Source organism: Mauremys reevesii, unplaced genomic scaffold, assembly GCF_016161935.1.
Source record: "Mauremys reevesii isolate NIE-2019 unplaced genomic scaffold, ASM1616193v1 Contig58, whole genome shotgun sequence".
Taxonomy (NCBI): domain Eukaryota; kingdom Metazoa; phylum Chordata; order Testudines; family Geoemydidae; genus Mauremys; species Mauremys reevesii.
The window spans coordinates 253,142-278,166 of NW_024100871.1; the positions used below are offsets into that span (position 1 = coordinate 253,142).

The 25,025-nt window shown below is 50.9% G+C and overlaps 1 pseudogene; it reads left to right on the forward strand.

Annotated features, from left to right (window-relative positions):
* The first annotated feature begins 11,895 nt into the window (after positions 1 to 11,895).
* LOC120394427 lies at positions 11,896 to 24,097 on the forward strand (annotated as a pseudogene).
* The last annotated feature ends 928 nt before the right edge of the window (positions 24,098 to 25,025 follow it).

Below are 25,025 nucleotides of genomic sequence, written 5' to 3' on the forward strand. Positions count from 1 at the left end.
GTGGTGAGAGGATGGGAATGGGGAGTGGATGGAGGGCAGGGGTGTAACAGCACTCAGTGCAGACCTGCAAAGGGCCTCCCATGGGATGGGAGGAAGAACAGGAACCCACTGGCGTATAAACTCCTCACTGCTCCCCCTGTCTCCGCAGTAACCAAAAACCTGCCCTGGGTCCTGGCCAGATCATAGCTCTGCCAGGTTAATGTGTTGGTTGCAGTGTTTGAATCTCAGAAATTTGTCTCTTTCATTAACAGATGTTGTTCTAATACAAGATATGGCCTCACCCTGGTTAATGTGTGACAGGTGCCCTGGTGCTTTCACTTTCCCCCGCTCAGAGTTCACACACGGCTCCAGAATCTGTTTCCCACTCTGCCCCAACACGTCCGTTCAGTTCCTTGGGTGTTCATGTGGGGCTGGGACCCAGGCTCGCTGCATGGCATCTCCTGGGACATGCTGAATCCTTAAGGTAGGTCCCTCCCCGTTATTACCCCCTTTCCTTCACTCTTAGGGGTGCTCATGCTCCTGCCCCCTGGAGCATGTTCCCTTGCCATGGTCTGTTCCCTCCTCCCATCAGTGCTGGGCAAGCCCCGATGGTGGGTGTGAGTCACTGCTCAGCCCGTTGTCCCCTTACTGCAGGGTGTGGCCAGCTGGGGTTCCTTGTGGCCTTTCCCTGGAGGGTGTGATGGGCGCACGGGTGATTTGGTGCCTCTTCAAAAGGGCCACACAGCCCTGCCCTGCTGATGCCCCTTGGAGGAGGGGCTGCCAGGCCAGAAGTGTGTGTGTGGGGGGGAAAGGGGGGTCATTTGGCTCAGAGATCTAAATGGAAGGTGCCTCCCTGGCTGTTATTATTATGTGCACTATAGTAGCACCTAGTGCCTCAGCTAAGATTGGCGCCTCCATTGTGCTGGGTGCTGCCCAGATCACAACTGAAATTAGAGCCTCACTGCTGGGCGCTGCACATACAGACTGAGAGACCGTCCCTGCCCCAAAGAGCCTCAGTCTGGCATCAGGTGTAGCTGAGCATAGCTGGGCTCAGATGCTTTCAAGCCTCGTCTCAATGGTTCATTATGTTGTGACTTATGAGGAGAGGCTGAGGGAACTGGGATTGTTTAGTCTGCAGAAGAGAAGAATGAGGGAGGATTCGATAGCTGCTTTCAACTACCTGATAGGGGGTTCCAAAGAGGATGGATCTAGACGGTTCTCAGTGGTACCTGATGACAGAACAAGGAATAATGGTCTCAAGTTGCAGTGGGGGAGGTTTAGGTTGGATATTAGGAAAAACTTTTTCACTAGGAGGGTGGTGAAGCACTGGAATGGGTTACCTAGGGAGGTGGTGGAATTTCATTCCTTAGAGGATTTTAAGGTCAGGCTTGACAAAGCCCTGGCTGGGATGATTTAGTTGGGGATTGGTCCTGCTTTGAGCAGGGGGTTGGACTACGTGACTTCCTGAGGTCCCTTCCAACCCTGATATTCTATGATTCTATGATTCTAAGAACACGTGTTAACCCAGCACAGGAGGCTGAACACACAGGCCTGGTCTGTGCTGGAGGGATGTGTGGTGTTAGATAACATGTTAACTGTCAGACCTAGTAGTTCATCAAGTCATCTTCCAACAATGGCAGCCTTGAACGTAGGCCTGTCCCCTCGAGCACCTCCATGCTTTCTCCCAGGCTGCCGCCATGCATGGGAACAGCTCCCTGCCAATGTTCCCAAAGCCACCATCTTCCCTTCCTCAAAATTCCCCCTCAGAGCTACCTTGGACATGGGGCCTACTGAACGCTTACGCCTGGTGCTGACTAGGCTAGCAGCCAGCTGGGACTCTGCTTCCCTGCTACGCTCCCTCTTCTGTCTTGTTATCTCGTACTCCCAACCCATCACCACAGTGGGGCCCTGACTGGGGTTCCTCGTTAATACAGTAATGCAAATCATACACAACAGCAATAATTAGCCTGGTGTCATGAGCACTGTGCTGAACACGTTTTTTCTCCTGGTGTGGAAAAGGACGCCCGTGGTCAGCATTGTGTCAGCTGGCCATGGTGACCCATGGGAGTCACTCTAGTGTTATTGTGGTGGCACCTGGGGCCCAGTCCTGGAGCAAGGGGCCCAGTGTGCTGGGCACTGCACAGACACAGAACAGAGACAGTCTCTGCCCCAAAGAGCTCACAGCCCAAGGGAAAGACTCTAGGGTGATCCACAACCAACTGACACCATGTTACACACAACATGTCATGTCAAGTATCAGAGGGGTAGCCGTGTTAGTCTGGATCTGTAAAAGCAACAAAGAATCCTGTGGCACCTTATAGACTAACAGACGTTCTGCAGCATGAGCTTTCGTGGGTGAATACCCACTTCTTCAGATGCAAGTGGTGGAAATTTCCAGGGGCAGGTTTATATATGCAAGCAAGAAGCAAGCTAGAGATAACGAGGTTAGTTCAATCAGGGAGGATGAGGCCCTGTTCTAGCAGTTGAGGTGTGAAAACCAAGGGAGGAGAAACTGGTTCTGTAATTGGCAAGCCATTCACAGTCTTTGTTTAATCCTGAGCTGATGGTGTCAAATTTGCAGATGAACTGGAGCTCAGCAGTTTCTCTTTGAAGTCTGGTCCTGAAGTTTTTTTGCTGCAGGATGGCCACCTTAAGATCTGCTATTGTGTGGCCAGGGAGGTTGAAGTGTTCTCCTACAGGTTTTTGTATATTGCCATTCCTAATATCTGATTTGTGTCCATTTATCCTTTTCCTTAGAGACTGTCCAGTTTGGCCGATGTACATAGCAGAGGGGCATTGCTGGCATATGATGGCATATATTACATTGGCATATATTATATTACATGTCATGTCTACACTGAGGCTGAATTCCTGCCCCGTAGAGACCAATGGAAATTCTCTCATTGGTTTCAGTAGGGCCAGGATTTCACCCTGAGTGGTTATTGTTGTTAACATGCGTGTTAGGACCATGCAATTGCCCTGTGCAGAGAGGCCACAAGGGCCCTGGCTGGGCTACGCTCGTCTGGGGAGAGCTGGATTTGCTGATCAGAAGCCAGGAAGTTCTGGGGGTTGCTGTGTGTTGGTTTCTATTGTGGATCTGGAGCTCACAGGCTGTTCATCTGCAGGAAGGTTGTGGGGATTCTGACTGTGTTGGCTGGTGGGTAACACCTTCAACACCACTCAAGTGATTTAGGAGCTAGGGTTGGAGTCACAACATTGCAGGGCCTGACTTCCAGGTGCCCTGTCACCTACTGGACTTCACAGCCCCGAGTTGGCAAGCAGGCTCTCCATACAAGGTCTAGGCAGAGCTGGGCATCTACCAAAGGGCCCCTTGGAAGCCAGCACAGTGAGCAGGCAGCTTCCTAAGCCAGCCAGTGAAATGCAGAGGAAAAGGGGCAGGGCTTAGGTTCCAGATGCACAAAGGGATTTAGGCACCTCTCTCCCATTGATCTGGGACTTAGGTGCCTGACTGATGGGCCGGAGGGAGGTGACTCCCTTCGGTTGGGATTCTCAGCAGTAAACCCTCGCCTGGTGTTAGGCATCTAAACCCAGTCAGCCCTTCTTTGTACGGAGCCAGAGAGATAAACCCCTCCCCGTGCATTACAGCCAATAGCCCAGGGGTCAGGGCACTCAGCTGAGATGTGATGTGAGAGATCCAGAATCAAATCCCTGCTCCAATAACTATTTATTCAAAAGCAACAAAGAATCCTGTGGCACCTTATAGACTAACAGACGTTCTGCAGCATGAGCTTTCGTGGGTGAATACCCACTTCTTCAGATACAAGTGGGTTAGGGTTAGGGTTAGGGTTAGGGTTAGGGTTTTTTTCGGCGCATAGGGACTAAAAAATGGAAGGAGGGGCCCCCTGTGCGTAGCAGCCCCGCAGGGGAGCTCCAGCATTTTTGAGCCAATTTGGTGCCTTCTCCTGCGTTTTAGAGTCATTTTTAGGTTCATTTTTAGGGTTAGGGTTAGGGTTAGGGTTAGGGTTAGGGTTTTTTTCGGCGCGTAGGGACTATTTATTCAAAGTGGACCAGCTCCAACAGGAGAGACTCACTCTGCAACCTGTTACTAGGGGACTCACCTGGGAGGGGAAAGACCTGGGGTCAAATCCCTGCCCCAAAGCAGGAAGAGGAGGAGAATCAAACCTGGTTCTCCCACAGCCCAGGTGATTGCTCCAACCAAGGGCTCTTGGGTATTCTGGCCATGTGCCCAAATCCCTCACCTGACCCCAGCTGCCTTTAGTGAAGGGTCTGAACTGGTAGGTGCTCTCAGAGCCACTAGCCCTTCATCTGCCTGTGTCCCTTTGTGGCTCTGGCCCTTAACTCCTCTTGAAAGCCAATGGGACTTAGGTGCTTTTTCAGTATTTTACTCTCTGTTATTAGGCTGAACAAGAGCCCTGTAAGGAAGCTGGAAACTAGAGCTGGTCAAGAATGTTTCATGAAAAACGTTTGTAATGAAAAGTGGCTTTCAAAACCATATGAACATTTTCACCAAAGTATTTTATTTAATTTGAAAATTGTCATTAAAATGTTTCACAACAAAAAACTGTTCATTTCAATTCTAGTCTAATGCAATGAAAATTGATTTTTTTTTTCCTTTTAAGGGGGCAAAAACTAAGAAGTGGACTTGAAAAAAGTTCATTCTGAATCTATTTTAATTGAATTTCCAATCTATTTCAAACCATTATTGCTTTGTTTTGAGTCATGTTGTCAGAATATTGGAACATTTCAGGAAAACTTTTGAATGAAAAGAAAATTTTCCTCAAAAAAAAAAAATCCCCATTTTCACCAGCCTCTCAGAATGCTCAATGCCTGCCAAGCCTTGGCTCTGTGGCTCTCTCAGAGCCCCGCTTTGCACAAGGGCAAACGGGTAATAAAATGGCCTAGAAACCTACGCTCACCCTTTGCTCTGGGGCGGGGCTGGAGATGCAATGATAACAGAGAGCCCTTGGATGGGGGCCAGACTCCAATCCCTTCTTCCTGCCTAGCAGGTGCTTGGAGCTCTGCAGAGGGTGGGGCTGGATTCAGGCAATGCTGTGCCCTAGACCTGCCCCCTACCCAATGGAGTGGCAGTGGCTGGATCCTGCCTTCTCCTCCTAAAAGATGGGGACAGCACATGGGCCCCCTCTGCCCCCAGAAGGGTTGGGGCATTCCCTCCCTCACTTCCACTACTTCCCTTAGCTGTGGGGTGTCGGCTGTAGAGATACATTTCTGCAAGATTATAATTTATTGAGGTTTGCTCATAAGGGACAGTGTTATGAATATAGGATTTTGAGCCTGGTAGCAAGGTGGAGACCACTGTGAAGCTGTGCACAGCAGTTTGTCACAGACACTCTCTAGTTTGTTTTTAATTAAAGTTTATTCCTTTCTCATTCACTGGGTTGTTGTTTAATGAACCGCAAGATCATTCCATGGTGTCAGAAGTGCCGAGTGACAAAGAGACTGCAGCAGTCATTTTGAGGTTAACTCCTGTGTTTGAAACTGAAAGTAGAAGCAAGGGGACCGGTGGAACAGCAGACGGACAAGAAACACAAGCTTTTGTATGTGATTTATGATCATGGTACTAGTTTAACTAGCTGAAGAAGGGAAGAAAGCCAAACATGGTTGTTTTGCAAGCTCAATCCAATCTGCAACTGTCAGGCAACGTAGCAGAGAACTGAAGAAATTCTGCCAGAAATTAGAATTGTATTTAGCAGCCATAGGGGCAGAGGAGAAAAATGATAAAATGAAATCATCAGTGTTTTTGCATGTTGTTGGGGAGGAAGCATTGGATATTTATAACAAGTTTGAAGAAGGTGAAAGCATGAAGTTAAGTAAAATTCTGACTACATCTGAAGAACATTGCATGTCAAAAAGAAATGAAATCTTTGAGAGAGAGAGACATTTTTTATATGCATGCGAAAAACTGATGACACCATAGAGCAATATGTTAGAGGATTAAGGAAACTCAATAAAATCTGTGACTTCGGTGATTTGAGAGACTCTCTGGTCAGAGATAGACTCAGTTGTGGCATTAAAGACAATGTGTTAAGAGAGAGACTGCTCCGTGATGGAGATTTAACCTTAGAAAAAGCTCTTTAGATATGCAGGGCAGCAGAAACTGTGAAAGCACAAGTCAAAGAGCTGAATTCTGCAGAAGGGCTTATCCACATATGAAGTACAAAAGAATATAGCCTGGGAAGCTCAAATCAAGAAGTGGAACCAGTCACTATGGAAACCATTTGTAGTGGTGGACTGGATACAGACAGTTATGTGCATAGTCATCTGTCTTGGATGGTATAGACACAACAAATCCTGCATCTTACACTTGCAGTCCCTTCTAATCTTATGAGTCTATGTGGAAGGTGTGGATCACAGCATGGCCCCAAACAGTGTTTTGTGTTCGAAAACTCTGTCATAAATGTGGGGGAAATAATCATTTTGCAAAATGCTGCAGATCTCAAATGTAAAAATGTCAAGTGCATTCAGTTGAAGACAACCTGGTTTTACACAGACATACTGGGATTAAGCAAATCTGATGAGAGGGGCTGGATACTGCCTATGAAAGTGAATGAAACAATTATTCCACTGAAATTGGATACAGGAGCTCAGGTTAATATTCTGTCTGAATGCCATCATGAGAGACTGAAAATATGACCAAAATTGGGACCAACAAAAATGAAAGTAACTGGTTCTTCTGGAACAAATATATCAGTGATTGGGAGGTGCACTGCTAGCATTAACTATAAAAACACAGCATATACACACTCCTGTTCATTGTGGTGCCAAAGGAGGTGACACCAATTGTAGCCCTGGCCAGCTGTGAAAAACTCAATCTAGTAAAACGATCTACAAGATCATACTGAATGTGGCTATGAGGCACTCATTTAGGAATATCTTGATCTGTTCGAAGGGTTGAGTTGCTTTCAGGGTGAACATACAATCCAGATAAACAAGCAGTTCCCTCCTGTTATCCATCCTTGTAGAAAGGTGTCATTTTTACTCCATGATAATCTCAAGGCTGAGCTCACAAGGATGGAAGTAATGCAAGTACTATAATACAAATAATCGAAGAGCCAATGGAATGGGTGAGCTTCCTAGTTATTGTGGAGAAAAATATGGCCAACTATGCATATGCTTAGATCTGAGAGACTTCAAGAAGGCTATAAAAAGAGAACATTTCAAACTGCCAACCAGAGAAGAGATTATTGCTCATATAATAGTTCGTAAATTGGATGCACCCTCAGGATTTTGCCAGCTAAAGAGAACTGAAGAAAGCTCAAACTATGACATTTAATACCCCATTTGGAAGATATAGATTCTTACACCTACCCTTTGGTGTAGCTTCAGCACCAGAAGTGTACCACAAAACCCTACATATGATTGTTGCCTGCCACATGATCTATGAACATATACATGGTGTCAACACCTCAGTGGATGATTTCATGATCTGGGGACCACTTAAAGAGCTACAGAAGTATGATTTGGTTCTGACCTACATGCCCAATAAATTTATGTTCACTGCAGATGCACTTTATAGAGTGATGACTCCCACTTCAAAACTAAAGTAAACCTTAGAGACAGAGATACAAGGCTACGTAGATGTGATTGTAATGTCAATTCCTGTAGCCAACAGGAAACTGCAACAAATAAGAGTTGAAATGGAGAAAGGTGAATTGTTGGGGATCCTTAAAGAAGATATAATGGAAGAGTGGTCTGAAGAAATAAGTAATTGCTGTCCAAGTATAAGAGACTATTGGAACTGCAGATATGAACTACTCCTGGGGTAATTCTGCTCCAAAACATTAGAAATTTTGCAAAATTCTGCCTATTTTATTTGTCAAAATAACACTATGTAATCACACCAGTTTCCATTATTTTTGGTCATTTATTTCAAAATACCTGTCAGCAAGTATGTCTGTACAATACAGACAACAAAAAAGATTCAGGAAATTTTTTTTTGTTTTTTTTTGACAAATAGATTCCTTACTTTAGACATATTAATACAGAACTCTGAGCAATAATTCATTTAAACTACAATACAGAACCATATTTCCCACACGCCTTGGAAGCAGTGCAAAGGTTTGGGAGAGTCAGGGGTAATGGAGGAGCTGAGGAAAAGGGAAGTAATTGCTGGGAAGGAGGAGTCTGGGTGTGAACTTGGAGGGTTGTTGGGTATGGGTGGGAGAAGTATGGAACAGGTTTTTTGTGGGGTGGGGAGCAGGGCCGGCTCCAGCTTTTTTGCTGCCCCAAGCGGCGAAGCGAAAAAAAATAAAATAAAGATAAAGCCACGATCAGTGGCACTTCAGCAGCAGCTCTACCATGCTGCTTCATTCTTCAGCGGCAATTTGGAGACGGGTCTTTCACTCCGAGAGCATGAGGTACCCGCCGCTGAATTGCCGCCAAAGACCCGGACATGCCGCCTTTCCATTGGCTGCTCCAAGAACCTGCTTCCTTCACTGGTGCCTGGAGCCAGCCCTGATGGGGAGGGATTGTTAGGGAGCCTCCCCCATGCAGACCCTGGCTGATCCCTAGCCTTGTCCATATCTGCCCCGTCCCCATGTAATCCTGCAGCTCCCTCCATTCCCATGTGTCCCTGCACCCCTCCCTGTCCTCGTGTCCCTGCCCCCCCCAACTCAGACTGTGTCCCTGTGCCCCCACCCAGCCACCCCATTTCATCATGTATGTCTGCACCTCTCCCTCTGTCCCTATACAGATACCCTGCATGTGTCTCTGTACCTCTGTCCCCATGTGTCTTTGCACCCCCACTCAGCCACTTCTCCTCTCCCATCCTTATGTGTCCCTGCACCCCTCCCTGTCCCTACGTGTCCTTCCACCCCCACAAAAAAAACACCACTCAGACACCCCCATGTGTCCGTGCACCCCCTCCCCTTGTGTCCCTGTGCCTCCACTCAGCCACCCCTCCCCCATGTGTCCCTGCATCCCCACTCAGCCAGCCCCCTGCCCACATTCCCATGTGTCCCTGCCCCCACTCCCCCTGTCTCCATGTGTCTCTATGATCCCATTCAGCTGGACCCCCAACCCATGTGTCCCTGCACCCCCTGTCTCCAGTATGTCCCCATGTGGCCCTGTGCTTCCACTACCATCCAGCCCCTGCCCCAGTCTGTCCTCCCCCAGTAGCCCTTATGAACCCATCTGTGACTCTCCAGCAGCCCATGTGCCCCGTGCTGTCTGTCCCCCCATATCCCATCTCCTGGCCTGGCTCACCAGCCTCTTCTCTACCCTATTGGCAGCTGGGATTGGCCCAGGAGCCGCTGCTCTGTTCTGGCACCACAGCAGCCCCGGGTGGGCAAAAGGCATAACTGCAACAACTTTGCAGCAGAATTTATTTTGGAGGGAAAAAATTCTGCTTGACACATAAATTATGCACGTGCGCACTGGTGCAGAATTTCCCCATGAGAAATGAACCTATTGTGATGGGGTAATTTTCAAGTGAAACAAGGCTGTAATACCAATGAGCCTCCAGAAACAAATGCTATAGAAGATCCAGGAGGATCATTTAGGAATCGAGAAGTGCAAACGATTATTGTGAGAGGTGATGTATTGGCCGTGGATCAATCACTACATTATGACTGGAGTAGGAAACCACTTTTCATACTTGAAATAGAAGCCATGCCAACAGACAGAGCAGCTGAGACCTCACCCAGTTCCACAAAGGCCTTTTGAGAAGGTCAACTCTGACTTATTTACTTGGCAATGAAAGGATTATTTAATCTTCACATTTTATTGTTCTCTGTATCCAGAAATATGCACACTGCACAGTAGTAACAGTAAGTCAGTGACAGCCGGCATGAAAGGAATCTTCTCCAGACATGGAATTCCAGATGACGTCTTTAGCAATCAGAGGCTGCAATTTTCCAGTGCAGATTTTAAGCAATTTGCCATAGATTGGGATTTTCATCACAAAACATCTAATCTAAATGATCCTCAATAGAATGGACTTGTGGAAAGGTCTGTATGGACAGTAAAGAACCTTATGAAAAAGACTTTTGGTGGTGAGAGTAATATGCATACAGCTTTGAGTTACTGAAGTACAGCTCTGGAGAATGGCACTTCTCCAGCTCAGCTGTTAATGGGAAGGATCAGATCTCATTTACCAATCACTGATAACTTGTTGAAATCTCATGGCAATGAAACCATATGGAAGATGAAAGAAAATCAGAAGTGGAAGCAGAAATATTATTTTGAGAAAAGGGCCTGTGATCTCCAGGGGCGGCTCTAGCTTTTTTGCTGCCCCAAGCACGCAGGCAGGCTGCCTTTGGTGGCTTGCCTGTGGGAGGTCCCCTGTTCCATGGATTTTGTGGCATGCATGTGGAGGTCCGCCGGTCCCGCAGCTTCGCGTACTCGCTGCTGAATTACCGCCAAATCCACGGGACCGGCGGATCTCCTGCAGTCAAGCTGCCAAAGGCTGCCTGACTGCCGCTCTCACAGGGACCGGCAGGGAGCCCCCCGTGGCTTGCCGCCCGAGGCACGTGCTTGGAGCGCTGGTGCCTGAGCCACCCTGGTGATCTCCCAAAATAACAGAATGTTGGGAATCATTAAGAAAGAGATAGATAAGACAGAAAATATCATGTCGCCTCTAAATAAATCCATGGTACGCCCACATCTTGAATACTGCGTGCAGATATGGCCTATCTCAAGAAAGATCTGTTGTAGTGCCTAAGCCTTAACCCTGTCCTGGCACTGGCCTGTAGTGTCAAGGCTTTAACCCTCCCCTGGACAAGGGCCTATGGCACCTAGGCTTTAACTCCCCCCGGGCATGGTCCTATAAGGCCTAGGTCTTAACTTTTCCCTCAGGAATATCATTCCCAAATGACCTTGGATGGGCTCAGAAGGGAGGTCTCTTTGGGTGCATTTCCTGCTGGTTATGCTCCCCAAATATACAGAGGTGTTACATAAAATCATAAATCTTCCGTCTGGAAGCTTTGCAGCATAACACGGCTTTAATGCTCAGAATCCAGAACGAGGAACTAAAAGAGAAAGAGACAAAGCAGGCTGCTCCCTCAGGCTGAGAGGCCCAGGTCACTCCACTTTTCTCTAGCCTGCTCTGTGTAGAGCTGCCTGCTGGACCCAGATCACACACTTCACTACAGAGCCCCCTGCCTGCCAGCAGGACCAGGAAAAGCCCCATTTACAGTTACAATTTACAATACCAATACAGTTTTCAATGCACCAGGCACATAATGGGTGGACTTAGAGGGAGCTGGAAGTGAAACAGAAATAGATTCACAGATGTGAAGGCCAGAAGAGCCCATTGAGTCCATCCAGTCTGACTGTGTCTACACAGGCCGGACAATTGGGGGGAGAATGTCTGAGGCTCTAAGCAGAGCTGAGACGGCCCCTGCTGACCCCCACATTGTATCTTGTTGTAATGTCTACTGATGTGATGGTCTCCCGTTGACGTCAGAGGAGGGGGAGCAGGTATCTGACAGCGTCCTCTGGTGTCTGTCACAGCCACTGCCAGCCCCGTCCCTGTCACTTGGCAGCATCACTTACAGAGGTGGGTGACTTCTGGCCAGGCTGACCTGTCGAAAAGTGCCCAGACGTCACCCACTGGCCAGGGTATGAGACGAGCCCCTCTGAGCCTGATCCACGCAGCGTGTGAGTCTGTCACAGCCCCAGCTGCACAGCCTGGCTCTTTAGCTCATGCTGTAGAGCCGCATGCTGTGAGCTGTAGAGAGCCCCAGGTTACGCATCTGCTGCATTATCCCAGGTGGAGGCAGGCACAGAGCCAGGCCCCTTCTGCAGAGGGGACAGCGGTGTGGGTACCACTGGGGTTACCTCGGAAGTGGCCCTGTTCTGCTGCAGGCTTCCTCTGCACTGGTGGGGGTTGGGTCAGACGATGGATGGGGCATGTTCCCTGCACTGCGGGCCCCTCACACAGTCTGGGGAGTGTTAACCATCCCTGCTCTCTCCTTACAGGTCCCGACCCAGGGTGTCCCCATGGCGACGTGGTGGCGGCTCTGTGTGTGCAGCCTGGGGATCCTCCTCCTGGTGCCGTGTTCTCTCTCTGGTAACAACATTTGAATCCCAATTATTGCCCTCCCTGTCCCCCATGTATGCTGCCCCCTGCAGAGCTGGGGCAGGGGGATCTGAGGCCCAGCCACCCTCACCCCCGGGGGTCCAGGCCCAAGAGGCTGTGGGGTGGGGATGACGTTGAGGTGACTGGGGCATGTCCTAGCTCTGGGTGGGAGGATTGTTGGATCTTGCAGCAAGTCGCAGGCTCCTGTTGCCCCTGAGAGAGGTTCCCAGAGCCCCCAGATACTAATTCCTTCCTGTACCACCATGGCACCCGAAGGCACCAGGATGCCAGACCTGCCCGACTGGGAACCTGGATTCTCATGCCTACAAGGTTGAGATCTTCCCAGCTGCCTGAGGGGTGGGGGTGCCCATTTCCCATTACGATGAATGGGAGCTGCAGCATCACCTACTCCAACCCTTCAGCCACCATGAGTCAGGAATCAATAATCAGGAAACTGGCTAAAAACTCATCAGATTTAAAAAAAAACAACCCACCTTTTGGGGTCTTCTTGTTTCCTTTGTTTTTTGAGCTTTCCATCACACTTGGGTCACATTTTCAAGCTTTTCTCTGCAACCAGGGGCGGCTCTAGAGCCCAGCGGGGCAAGCACCCGCCTGGGGCGGCCCTTTCCCAGGGGGGCGGCAGGCTGGGCCCGCGGACCTGCCGCAGGCATGACTGCGGACGGTTCGCTGGTCCCGCGGCTCGGCTGGACCTCCCGCAGGCATGACTGCGGCAGCTCAACCGGAGCCGCCGGACCAGCGAACCGCCCGCAGCTGCGGGAGGTCCAGCTGAGCCGCGCGACCAGCGGACCCTCCGCAGTCATGCCCGCAGGAGGTCCGCTGCTTCCGCGGCTCGGGGGCGCCTCCCGGGCATGATTGCTTGGGGCGGCCAAATTTGTAGAGCCGCCCCTGTCTGCAACCAATAGAGCTAGAAACTGATTTTTGTTTTAAATGAAAGCTGAGATTCTCACAGAATCATATGACTCCAGGAGCTGAGGCTTTATGAAAAACACATAGTAGCTCAAGGGTAGGCACCCTCTCCTCTTTCTGCTCATTCAGTCTGCTCCTGGGGTTGTCCATTGCAGAGAAATTCTCCCTGGCTGGCTCCCCGCACCCCATGGTGGGGGTAGTTGGCCAGGATGTGGTGTTACCATGCCAGCTCTCACCCCCGACTCGGCTTCTCGGCATGGAAGTGCTGTGGAGGAAAATTGAACCAGGATTTGTCGTGATTCGCGAGTACTTGGAGGAAGGTACCAAGGACCTGCCAGGGGAGGGTTACCAGACCCGGACAGAGCTGTTCCCACAGGAGTTCAGCAGTGGGAACGTCTCCCTGAAGCTGAAATGGCTCCAAGTGGCAGATGCTGGGACATACCAGTGCCTTGTGAGGAACCTAGTTTGGACCCAGGAAGCCAGCACTGATTTACAGGTCGCAGGTGAGACACTGCACTGAGGGGGGGGGTGCCCTAGCACTGAACCCACGCTGCTACACGGTGCTCTGTGCAGGACTCAATAGGGAGCACTTTCCCCTCACACTCAGCGCTGACCCCACTGTGGTGCTAGCTGGGTCAGTGCTGCATTAAACAACCTCTTTTCAGTGAGACATGAAGCTACAGCCCTCAGCTCTCATGCTCATTGTGGTGCTGTTTGAGGGAGTGGAGCCTGTCGGAGAAAAACTTAGTTCTCACTTTTTGGTTGGGTGCAGCAGAGTCAGATTCTTTATTTTCTCTTTACAATTGTATAGAGGGAGGGAGTGCCCTAGGACACAGGCTTGCCCCACTCCCAGGTCTCTCCACAGGTAAACAATTCCAGCAGCATTTCTACTTTTGTTACAGACAATAATAAGCAACAGCTGCATTTTGTTTATACCTAGGCCATCTTGAGATCTTATTTTTCTCACTTCTATTTAGACACCAGTCTACATTTGTCATTATCGACACAAGGTCGCAACAACTTCTCACACAGTTCTTTCCCACTCACCCCACACAATCCTGGCTTCTACACATCTCACATTAGTAGGGTTATAACTAGCCTAACTCTTGCTAACAAAGACTGTCATGCATTAAAATCCCCTACAAATCCCTGTCAGTTCTTTCTCTACTTCCACAGGCCTTTATCTCCATGTTCTGCCCAGATCCCAGTTCAGGTGATAATTATGGTCAGCTCAGGGCTGCCCGGAGGGGGGGACAAGTGGGGCAATTTGCCCCAGGCCCCGAGCCCCGCAGGCGCCCCCACGAGAGTTTTTCGGGGCCCCTGGAGCAGGGTCCTTCACTCGCTCCGGGGACCCTGGAAAACTCTTGCGGAGCCCGGGCCCCGGAGCTTCTTCCACTCCCGGTCTTCGCCAGTGGGGGCGTCCTTCCTCCAGGGTGGAAGGACTCCGCGCCGGCGAATTATCGCCGAATCGGGACCCGCCATCAAAGTGCAGCCGGGTCTCAGGCGGTAATTCAGTGGTGGGGGTGGAGGGGTGGGGTGTCCTTCCGTTCCGGGACCCGCCGCGGAAGTGCCCTCTGCCTTCGAATTACTGCCGAAAACCCGGCTGCACTTCACCAGCAGTCCCGCTTCGGCAGTAATTCGACAGCAGGGGGCCCCACCGCGGGTCTTCGGGGCACTTCCGCGGTGGGTCCTGGAGCGAAAGGACCCCCCGCCACCGAATTACCGCCGAAGCGGGAGCCCCCGCCACTGAAGACCCCAGGCCCCTGGAATCCTCTGGATGGCCCTGGATCAGCTTCCCTGAAACTGCCCCTGCAGTGTCCAAGAGCTGGGATATTGTTTGTTATTCCCTGTGCACTGACCCCATGTTCAGTGCTGCACAAGGCCAGTGGAAGGGACAGTCTCTGGCCATCGAGTTCACTGAGTAACCTATCCCCAGACAATACAGTTCAGAAACATCAAGCCCCAGGTGAGGGGCCTTCCTGTGATAACACAGAGCATTGAGATTGTTTTAAATCATCTCCCATTTTCAGTGGCTCCTAGTCCAAAGGAGACATGTGCTTTTAGGGAGAGGTTGAAATGAGGGGAGGGTGGTTGTGTGCAGCACTGGGAGAGGGAAATCTAAGCATGAGGGGTGGCTTGGCCTGGGGCATCATTACCAGTGTGTGAGAAGGACACCAGAGGGGACAGTTATTAGAAGGGTGGCATAGGAGGAGTCGTAGCAGTGATGTAGGCAGGGTCACCATCCCTCACTTCTGCTCTGTACCTAAGTGCAGTGATCCTGACAGCTGCTGGGCTGCACCCCAGATGTAGCTGCATTTCAGCAGCGGGTGCAGTGATCTCTCTGTAGCTGTATAAGCCTGCACCTTCCTCTGTGAGCCTGCAAGGCACAGTGCTCTATGGAAATGCAAGATTATATTATTTAATGGCCCCAGCTCTCAGGATGAGGGATCCCAGGGAGCCTTTGCACATACAGGAATGGAGCTTTCCAGCCACAGCTCCCTATACCCAGCTGTAGCTGGGGAATCACATGGTGCTACCAAAGACACAATTTCCTGATACACACACCCTCTGTCTCTCCCTGTAGCTGTGGCTCCAGTGTTCATTGACGTGCTGGGCCCCCAGGACCAGGGAATTGAGCTGGCCTGTAGATCCACAGGCTGGTTCCCCAAACCCGAACTCCGGTGGGTTGGAAAGAACGGGCAGAACCTGTCGATGGATATTGTGATTGACTTGACTCAGGACAGAGAGAACCTGTATAGTGTTGTGAGTCATGTCACTGTCACAGAAGGGGAAGACAATGGAGACATCGGCTGCATAGTGCGGAATGGCCTGCTTGAGACCGAGAGACAATCTGCCATTCACCTCTCAGGTGAGTCCATCTGTGCAGAAGCGGTTGTTGTTAGTGCTGTGGAGAACTGTTAAAGTTGCTAAGTTGTTCCTGCTGCTAGTGTTGCTGTTCTGGGAGCTCGGATGCCAGCTGCAGCAGCAGACGATGCAGCATGTTAATTCAGCCGACCCTGATGTTATTCATAAGAAAGATCACAGGCTCAGTTCAGTGGCGATGGCACTCGGCCTGGTTTATTGTGGACAAAGCCTAGAGCCCCATAGGAGCCACAGTTACACTAACACACGTCTGCCTGCGATAAGGTACCCACTCAGCCTGTGCACCAGGATGCTGTCCCCTCAGCTGGACAAAGATGCCTCACTTATGATGTCTCCTTTTATATACTGATACAAGCAAGTTACGTATTACATTCCAGATGTTGTTAGTTATCACCCCTATCCTTGTACCTGCCAGCTGGAACAAAATATCCTCATCCATTAACCTCTCATCCCATCCTTATCCTACAAGGGGTCAATGTGTTCCTGTACCATCTCTTAGGAATGTGTTTACATAGTTACTTGAGAGATCGTGTGTTTTTTTACTATCCTCTTGAGCCAGGAATGTGCTTACCTGGCGCTAGCTGATAGCTGGTCTGTTGTTATTTTTCCAAGGCCAGGCCTACTCTGGTTCACAGCCTTTGGTTCACACTTTTAGTTATAGCTTGGGCTCCAACAAGGCCTACAGGGGTCACCACGGGAGTGTGGGGCCTGGAACTGCACTCAGCTAGCGCCTCTTTCTGGTACTGAGACAGGAAATGTCCTTCTAACCTAATTTGTGGTGCCGTTAGTGACAGAGGTTTCTGTGATCTGGACAAACTGCATGTCAGGAGCTAGGGCTGAGTCTTGTGAAATGAACTTTATATTGTTCTTTGAGGAGATGTTGCGTTTCGTTGATAAAGGTAACGTGCCCTTCAGTCCTGGGAATTTCTGAGGATCTCTGAGCCAGGACTCAGCTGTCAAGCCATGTGACAAACCCCATTCTCCAGCTCCAGAATGGGATCTTGCTCCTCACACACTGTGCTCTCTGTTTGCCAGGTGATGCCTTCCCCCGGGTTTCTCCCTGGCGGGCTGCATTCTGGGCAATTTTCACTCTGTTTCTCATTGCTGCTGGAGCTTGTGCATATCTTGGATACACAGGTAATGGGAATGTGTTATTTGCATGGTTAGAGCCTAGTCCTAGAGGGCACTGGGCTGGGGCATGGGAGAGTCTTATTGTTCAGATATTTACCCTCTGTTGATTTTAGGAAATAAACCAAACAGTCACATATTGCTCAGTGTTTCCCCTTCCATCCCTGTCTCACTGCAATACCTGATTCTCTGTCTCACAGCGAAGCAAAAGGCCTCTGAGAAGAAACGCTCTGAAGAGGAAGGTCGATTATTTTATAGTAGGTCTCCTGCTCTATCTCTTATTGTGTCTATTGAGATGTGTGAGCTTGGTGACTGCTTGGCATTACCTGTGGGCTCAGTGCAATGAAAGGGATGGAGCCAGGTGGTCTTTGCCTAGTGGTTCCTCATCTCCCCCATGTTCTCACACACACTGATGGTAACAGTCTGGTAAATACGTAATTTGCAGCAGATACCCAAGGGTCTGTGCTTGTGAGATTCTCTGCATGTGGGGGCACCATGGAAATGGTTTGCAATGACAATTCTGGATCAGATTCTGTCCCACTCACCCTCAGCAGTTGCTCAGTGATTCTATTCTCCTTAAAGGAAATGACACTGGAAGGTCAATGACGCTCTGTGAAATGATTCCATCCCTGTAACTGTCGAATGCACAGGACACAGAGAGGGTGTTTAATCACTGGAACAAGCTCCCCAGGGCAGTGGGGAATTCTCCATCTCCTGATGGCATCCGATCCAGACTGGGCACCTTTCTGGAAGGTGCTGTAGCAAAACCCGAGTTATTGGCTCAATGTGGGGGCAACTAGGTGGGATTCTCTGGCCTGTGATACACAGCAGGTAAGAGGAGATGAACTAATTGATCTGCTTGGCCTGAAACTCTATGAATCGAGCAATAGACACAGCAGCACCCCGTGTCTAATTTATTCCACTCTGAACTTTTCAGTATTTAAGAACAATACAGGTTTTCATTGTGGTAGTGCTGAGTGGTGCTGACCCATTCTGCTGGGCACACACGCAGGGAAATACAGATGAAAAGTGCAGAGAATGGATACAACATGCCAGCGCGGTGACTGGGGTTCTCCTGGCAATCACAGCATGGAAGAGCCCTGAGGGCCCTCCTCTTTCATCTCCTTTGCCCTCTGCCATGGCCCCTTGTCACCACCATTCCTCCAGCTGGGGAGGGCTGGACAGGACTCCCTTAGCAATCAGTGCTGTTCTGTAACTAGCCAGAGGGGTCGCTGTGGAGTAACTGACCCTGCCCCATGGTACTACCAGACCTGCTGCACCAGCCCAAAGCCTGCGCCACACACAGCCCTGCTCCAGTTTAATTCAAGGAGTGTTTTGTAACCTAATTAGTTAAACTTGTGTAAGATTGTGTGTAGAAAAGGGCTAAGGAGTGAGAGACTCCCCCCCGTCTCCTGCCTATTGGTGCATATCACTGACCGCCAGCCCTGCTCCTGTCAAACCTGCCGTCTCCTGCACTGGGGCTGGGAGTACGGGTGTGGGGTGTCTGTGACTAACCCCAGTCATTAGGCAGCGTATAGCACCACCCAGTGTGTCTCTTTTCTCTTCCCCTTTTCAGACCCCGGAAGAACTGAGAAGGCGACCTTGGAATCAGGTATTTTGCTAACCCCCTAGTGACCGTGTGTCTGCGCTTTCACACTATAATGAAATGGAAATATCACCACATGCGCTGTATGGACTTCAGTCACTTTCATGATCATCTCCCCCCTGCCCCGGAAACAAACACTGCAGAGTTTGTAGCTCACATTTCAGTATCATCTCCAACAACTGGACTGAATTTCATGCACATGGAATGGTGGGCCCACATTGCCCAATGGTTCAGATTACAGGGGTGTGAATAGGAATATGCACCAAAGTGCTGCCTTGTAACAACCCTGTGTGGATTCCTTGGCTATGAACTAAAAGATTCTTAGTTAGAAATGTAACGAAGGCCTAACTGAAGCGAGACGGGTGAGTGTGCACCAGCAGCATCCACACATGACAGTCCCAGCGTAGCACTTTCGTGCCTGCTGCAAATCACCCCCTCGTAGGCTGTGTTGCCCAGGGTCATAAATCCAAAGCAGTGGTAACTTAACTGTTTCACTCCAGGTGGTGTCAGGAATAAATCAATGGGAACATAGCACTTCCAGCCAGGACTGCTGAGAGCGGGTTTGGGCCCTGGTGAAAAAAATTTTCCGGGCCCCCCAGCAAGGGCGGACTGGCTAAACAGGGCTGACAAGGGGGGTGGGGGGGAAGAAGCTACGGAAACCAGGCCTTGGGCCCCCTTCCGGACCGCTGGGCCCCGGTAAAGCGACAAGAGGAGGGGGAAGCCGGGCCTCGGGTCCCCTTCCGGACCACTGGGCCCCGGTAATTGGTATCAGCTTCCTCCCCCCCATCAGCCCTGCTTCCAGCTGATGAAAGCTTGATACAAATAAGTGATTCTAAGTGTGCTCTTATCTAAAATGACTATTTATTAGATTTAAGCACACACAAACAGAGGTTTAGAACATCCCAAATAATTACCTACAATCTAAGATGGTATTGAGTAATTAACAGCAGGGCGATGGCCAGTTGCTTCCAAGCCAGAGAGTAGGGTGTCAGGAAAAAGTCTCTCAGTATAGCTTCAGAGAACCACTCCAAAATACCCTGTATTACAGGGGTAGGCAACCTATGGCACGCGTGCCGAAGGCAGTATGCGAGCTTATTTTCAGTGCACTCGCACTGCCCAGGTCCTGGCCACCAGTCCAGGAGGCTCTGCATTTTAATTTAATTTTAAATGAAGCTTCTTAAACATTTTAAAAACTTTCTTTACTTTACATACAACAATCGTTTAGTTATATATTAGAGACTTAGAGAAAGAGACCTTCTAAAAACATTAAAATGTATTACTGGCATGCAAAACCTTAAACTAGAGTGAATAAATGAAGACACAGCACAAGACTTCTGAAAGGTTGCCGACCTCTGCTCTATTATCTAGGCTTTTTATACACTGCTCCTAGTGGCCCCATTGATCATCACTTCTCCTCACTTCAATAAACTACTTATCACTAAAACATTCCTAACAATCTTAGCCATAAGAAGTGTCTGTATCAAAGATGCCCAAACTCAAGATCTCCATCCTCTTATTTTATTTCAGTCCCATATTTTGTTCACTCTTTCATCCTCTCCTCCCTTTCTAATTAGCAGAAATCACAAGCCCGCAGCTAGTATTTGACCTTGCCTCCAAAAGCCCTGCTTGTCCAAGTTAACCCTTAACTATGTGGTGTTTTATTTTATTAATTCCTGGTGGCTGAATGCACACTCTGTGGCTGTGACTAGCTTAGTCAAGTTCTGGGGTAACACACACCTCAATTCCGGGGTAGCAGCCGAACAATGGGGCTCTGTAGACAAAACCTTAGTCAGGGACTGGGCAAACTTCCTCCACGCAGGTCTGTGGATGTGTCTCAGTTCTGAAATGCAAAATCGCTGCTGTGCCAGTGCTGGACTCCACAGTCCTGTCCTCTTCCTCCTCCCTCCGAGGTTAAGCCTTGGCTGCGAATGAACACAGACACTGTGTATGGGCTCAGTGAGGTGCACTCCGATGGGCCCCATCACCCACATTGTCCTCACAAGAGCTGGGGCAGGACCTGACCCCACATCTCTAGCAGTGGACAGTAAATCCAGTGCCACACAGAACCATGGAAATGTTCCCAATTTAAGCTCCTGCCAACCACTGACACTAGAGTTACACACTTGTGCAAATCAGCACCACAAAGGGATTGCACGGCTCAGAAATAGGAAGTCTGAGTCTGGGTGACAGGCTGCAGCAGTGCAGGCCTCTCTCTATGTGATACATGTTCTGGCAGTGCTATCAGTGGGGGAGGGTGGGGGTGATACCCCCAGGGGCCATTTGTGGGCTCTGTGTAGGGGCTGGTCTGGGACCGTGTCCGTTGTTAATTAACAACAGTTTTATCTGACGTGTCCTGCCAGCTCTGAGACCCTTGGTGCATTGGGTCTGTCTACACTACAGGAGGAAGTAAGCTTCTCAGCACGAGTAGCCAGACACATGCTAGGTACCGGGGGTGGGGAGTGGCTCAGCATTGCTACTCGAGTGTGTTCCTGGGGGTCTGAGCGGGTTTGTACTTGAGCAGCCATACCCAGAGTTGGAACAGCCCCATGTCACTGTGCTCAGAATAACCACGCTGAACCCACAATGAACTCCTTCTCTTCTCTCCCCAGAGTGCCAGGAGCTGCGTGAGAAGCTTGGTAAGTTCAACCACCTCCCCACTAGAGCCCCTGGGCAGAGGCTCCCAGGCACACACAGTGCTGAGAAGATACCAAAACACCGACACTGCAGGGTAGGGCTGAGTGAACAATTTGGGCCAAAATCAAAGTCATATTAGAGTCACCCCAGTCCCACGGCAGCACTGTGAGCTCTCTGCAGCAGACACAGGGTCACCTCCTCTCATGTCTGGATAGACAGACAGGTGTCACCTGGCCTTTGACAATCCAATGCCGATCACATTGTTCTGATGCAGGAGAAGGGGATTAGCCATTTTCTATAGATGACTGTGGCAGTGCAGGCTGTCCTTTCCCAGAACATGGAGATGAGCAAGAGACCAGATTCACGCTCACATTTCCATGTGTTGTTGCCAAGTCTGGACCCCAGATCTGAGCTCTAATCCCCTCTCCAGGTCTATCTATGCCCCGGTTATACCTGGAGTGTGTAGCTTTGTTGCGCCAAAGGGTTATTAGTAATTCTCTTTAGACGGAAGGGTTGAGAATGTCAGAGCTGCACAGATCCAGACATCCACGTTCCATCTAAATTAAATGTTTTGCAAATCCCAGCCTGATTTTTATCCTGTCAGTGTCCCTTCAAAATCTGCCCGTCTGCTGGGGGCCTCAACAACCAAACAGCAGCTTCTTACAGGCCTGGATTGCGCTCTGGGTGACACTGGTGTCAATCCAGATTCACCCCAGTGAAGCATCTGGAGTTATGGATTTACAGCAGTGTCTCTGACAGCAACATTTGCTCCAGTCCCAGACACTAAGACACAATATGACGACATCACTGAGAGCTGGTCGTTGCTGTCAGCAGAGATCTCTGGCCTCTGGGGTGAAAGGGCCTGTCTCTCACTTCACACAGCTGGGACATTTCTCCTTCAGCAGTGAGGGCCCATGAACCACTTGTAAAGTGATCACACAGTCACGCAGCAGGTCCCAGAACTGAGCCTTCTGCCTAAATGACAGGAAATAATTCTGTCTCTTTCCATTTCAGACAGGGCGGTCACACAGCTAGGTAAGAGGACGTATTTCCATGTCACATTTCACATCATGCGGTTCCTTTCTATCTGCCAATGACCCCTCTCCCAGAACAGCATCTCCTGTGGGAGCGAATTCCCCACGTTGCCCCTGACCATGTTTGTTCCTCTTCCCTTGCAGAGTTCAGGAGGGCTCGGAGCTACATGGGTGAGTGGGGCTGCGAGGGGCTGAGCAGACGCTATGCTGGGGTTAGTGGTATCGGCATTACGTAGCTGAGCTGTCAGAGGTGTGGAGTCCCCATGGGGCAGGTGGGGCAGGGCGGACGCTGTCTGCAGAGCCGTGGGGATGGATGCCATGTATGGTCCCTGACCATGTATGGTCGCTGCCCTGAGCTGTAAGTCTCACCCTTGGGCAGCTCCCTCGCAATCCTCCCTCACTCAGTCCTGATACCCCCCCATCTCTCATTGACCCATCAGGGATGATCCATCCCTACCCTGTCATCTGCCCCTACAGCCCCACTCAGCCCTCCCTCCGCAGCCTGAAGTCTTCCCCCCGGGCACCCTTCATGGCCCCCTGGAGCCCAAACACCGCTTAGGGACAGATCCTGTGCAGAGGGGAATGAGAGGAGCAAGGAGCCCAACCCCCCCACTCCAGATCCCTTCACGTCCCCACCAGCTCAGGGCCAGGCCCAGCCACAGCCCTGGAGCTCCTGGCCAGATCCAGGCTAGCGGTGCCAGTCCAACCAGTCACCTCAACCCTTAACACTCTGTCATTCACTCCGGCTGTGCTGGCTGGAATCTCTCCTGTGGGATCGTAGGGTCCCTGGCTGACCCATGGCTAATGGGGTTATTCTGTTTTTTTCCCCAGTCCACATCACCCTGGATCCAGACTACAAACACCCCGAACTCACCGTGTCTGCGGATGGCAGAACAGTCCAGCACAACCCCCCATCCCCAGGGCCAGCTGCCCCCTCTGGGGCCCTGATCGCTGTGGGGAGGGAGGGGTTTGTGTCCAGGAGGGATCATGGTGGGGAGGGCAGGATTTGCAGGTGGTACTGGGAGATAGAGGTGGGGGACAGCCTGGCCTGGGAGCTGGGGGTGCTGAGTGAGTCTGAGAGGGATAGAGTGAGACAGGAGAGGCTGGAGAGACTCCCTGAGGTGGGGTGCTGGGCTCTGGGGAGATCTGGGGGGCGGTATCACCCCAGGGAGGCCGACACTGTGATCCAGAGCTGGGGTGTGACACCGACAGTGGTTGGGGTGTATCTGGATCTAGAAGGGGGGAGTCTCTCGTTCTATAGTGTCAGTTCAATGGCCCTTATCCTGGAGATTCCTGTGGAAGGTTCTGAGAGATTGTTCCCCTTCCTCAGCCCTGGTCATGCTGTGGGGAGGGACCTGAGAAAACCCCTCAGCATCTGCCCCCCCAGCGACTGGGATTTCCACCAGGAATGAATGGTTAGTGGGTCTGTTAGTCAGGGAGATCCAGGGGCAGGAAACAACACAGGGCCACCTGCAACAGGAGAAGGAGCCCCAGCGCCTGCAGACAAGCAAGTGAAAGAAAACAGCGCAGGGCAAACTATGATAGAAACTGTCCAAAACTTCCTGCCCACCAACTGGATCCACAATTTGGGGTTGGGGAATAAAACAGAGCAGGAGCATCCACAGCTGGAACCAGCCCCCACAGAGAAGGGGGAAAAGAAATGCCAAAACCGTGAGGTCTGAACTCCTCCCGTGGGGCAAAGGGAATCATGCGCAAAAAACACTCCAAACTTGACTCCCAAGGTGTCTCTGGAGCTGACTCTTATTCCAGGGATACCAGGGCCAGGAAATACGATGGAGGAATCAGACCCAAACGCTGACACCTGGGAAAGAACCTTGCCCCACAGGGAACGTGAGCAAATGGTGACACATCAGATGTTCCCTCCCCCTGAACTCAAAGGAAAACTGCAGCGATTCGTAATAACGATTTGCCCCAACCCCGAGTTACATCGGAATGTGCTGATTGGAGGGAACTGCAGTAACACGACTGTTAAATGTAGGAAATTCAATACACACTGGTCGGGGGATGCAGAAGGGAAGGGTCTCGCAGAGGCACTGACTCACTCCCATTGTAGACACACAAGCCGCTCCTGCCAGCCTCTGGAACTGGGCGGGATTGAGGCAGGGGCTTTAGCAGCTGCAGCCTGGGCCCCGCAAAAATAAATCACAGGCAGTGATCTCCTGGGGCGCTCAGGCTGCCTGCCCTGGCCCCACGCCACTCCCAGAAGCAGCTGGCTGCTGGCACATCTCTGCGGCCCCTGGCTGCATGAGCAGCCCCCGCCCCCAGCACCATCTCCGCAGCTCCCATTGGCCAGGGTGGTGCTTGCGGGTGCGGGAAGTGCAGATGTGCCAGCAGCCAGACACTTCTGGGAGCAGGGTGGGGCTATGGCAGTCAGACAGCCTGCCTGAACCCTGCCACACCGCCAGACGGGAGCCACCTGTGGTAAGCGCCTCCCAGCCGGAGCCTACACCTCACACCTGCTCCCAAACCCCAACCCCCTGCCCCAGGTAAGAATCCCCCTTCTGCACCCAAACACCCTCCCAGACCCCACGCCCCTTCCTGTACCCCAGTCCCCTGCCCCAGCCCACTCCTGCGGCAAACTTCCTCCCAGACCACATGCCCCCTCTTGCACCTCAGTCCCCTGCCCCAGCCCACTCCTGCACCAAACTCCCACCCAGGGGCGGCTCTAGGAATATGGCCGCCCCAAGCACAGCGGCACGCCGCAGGGGGTGCGCTGCCGGTCGCCGGTCCCGTGGCTCCGGGGGACCTCTTGCAGACGTGCCTGCGGAGGGTCCGCTGGTCCCGCGGCTCCGGT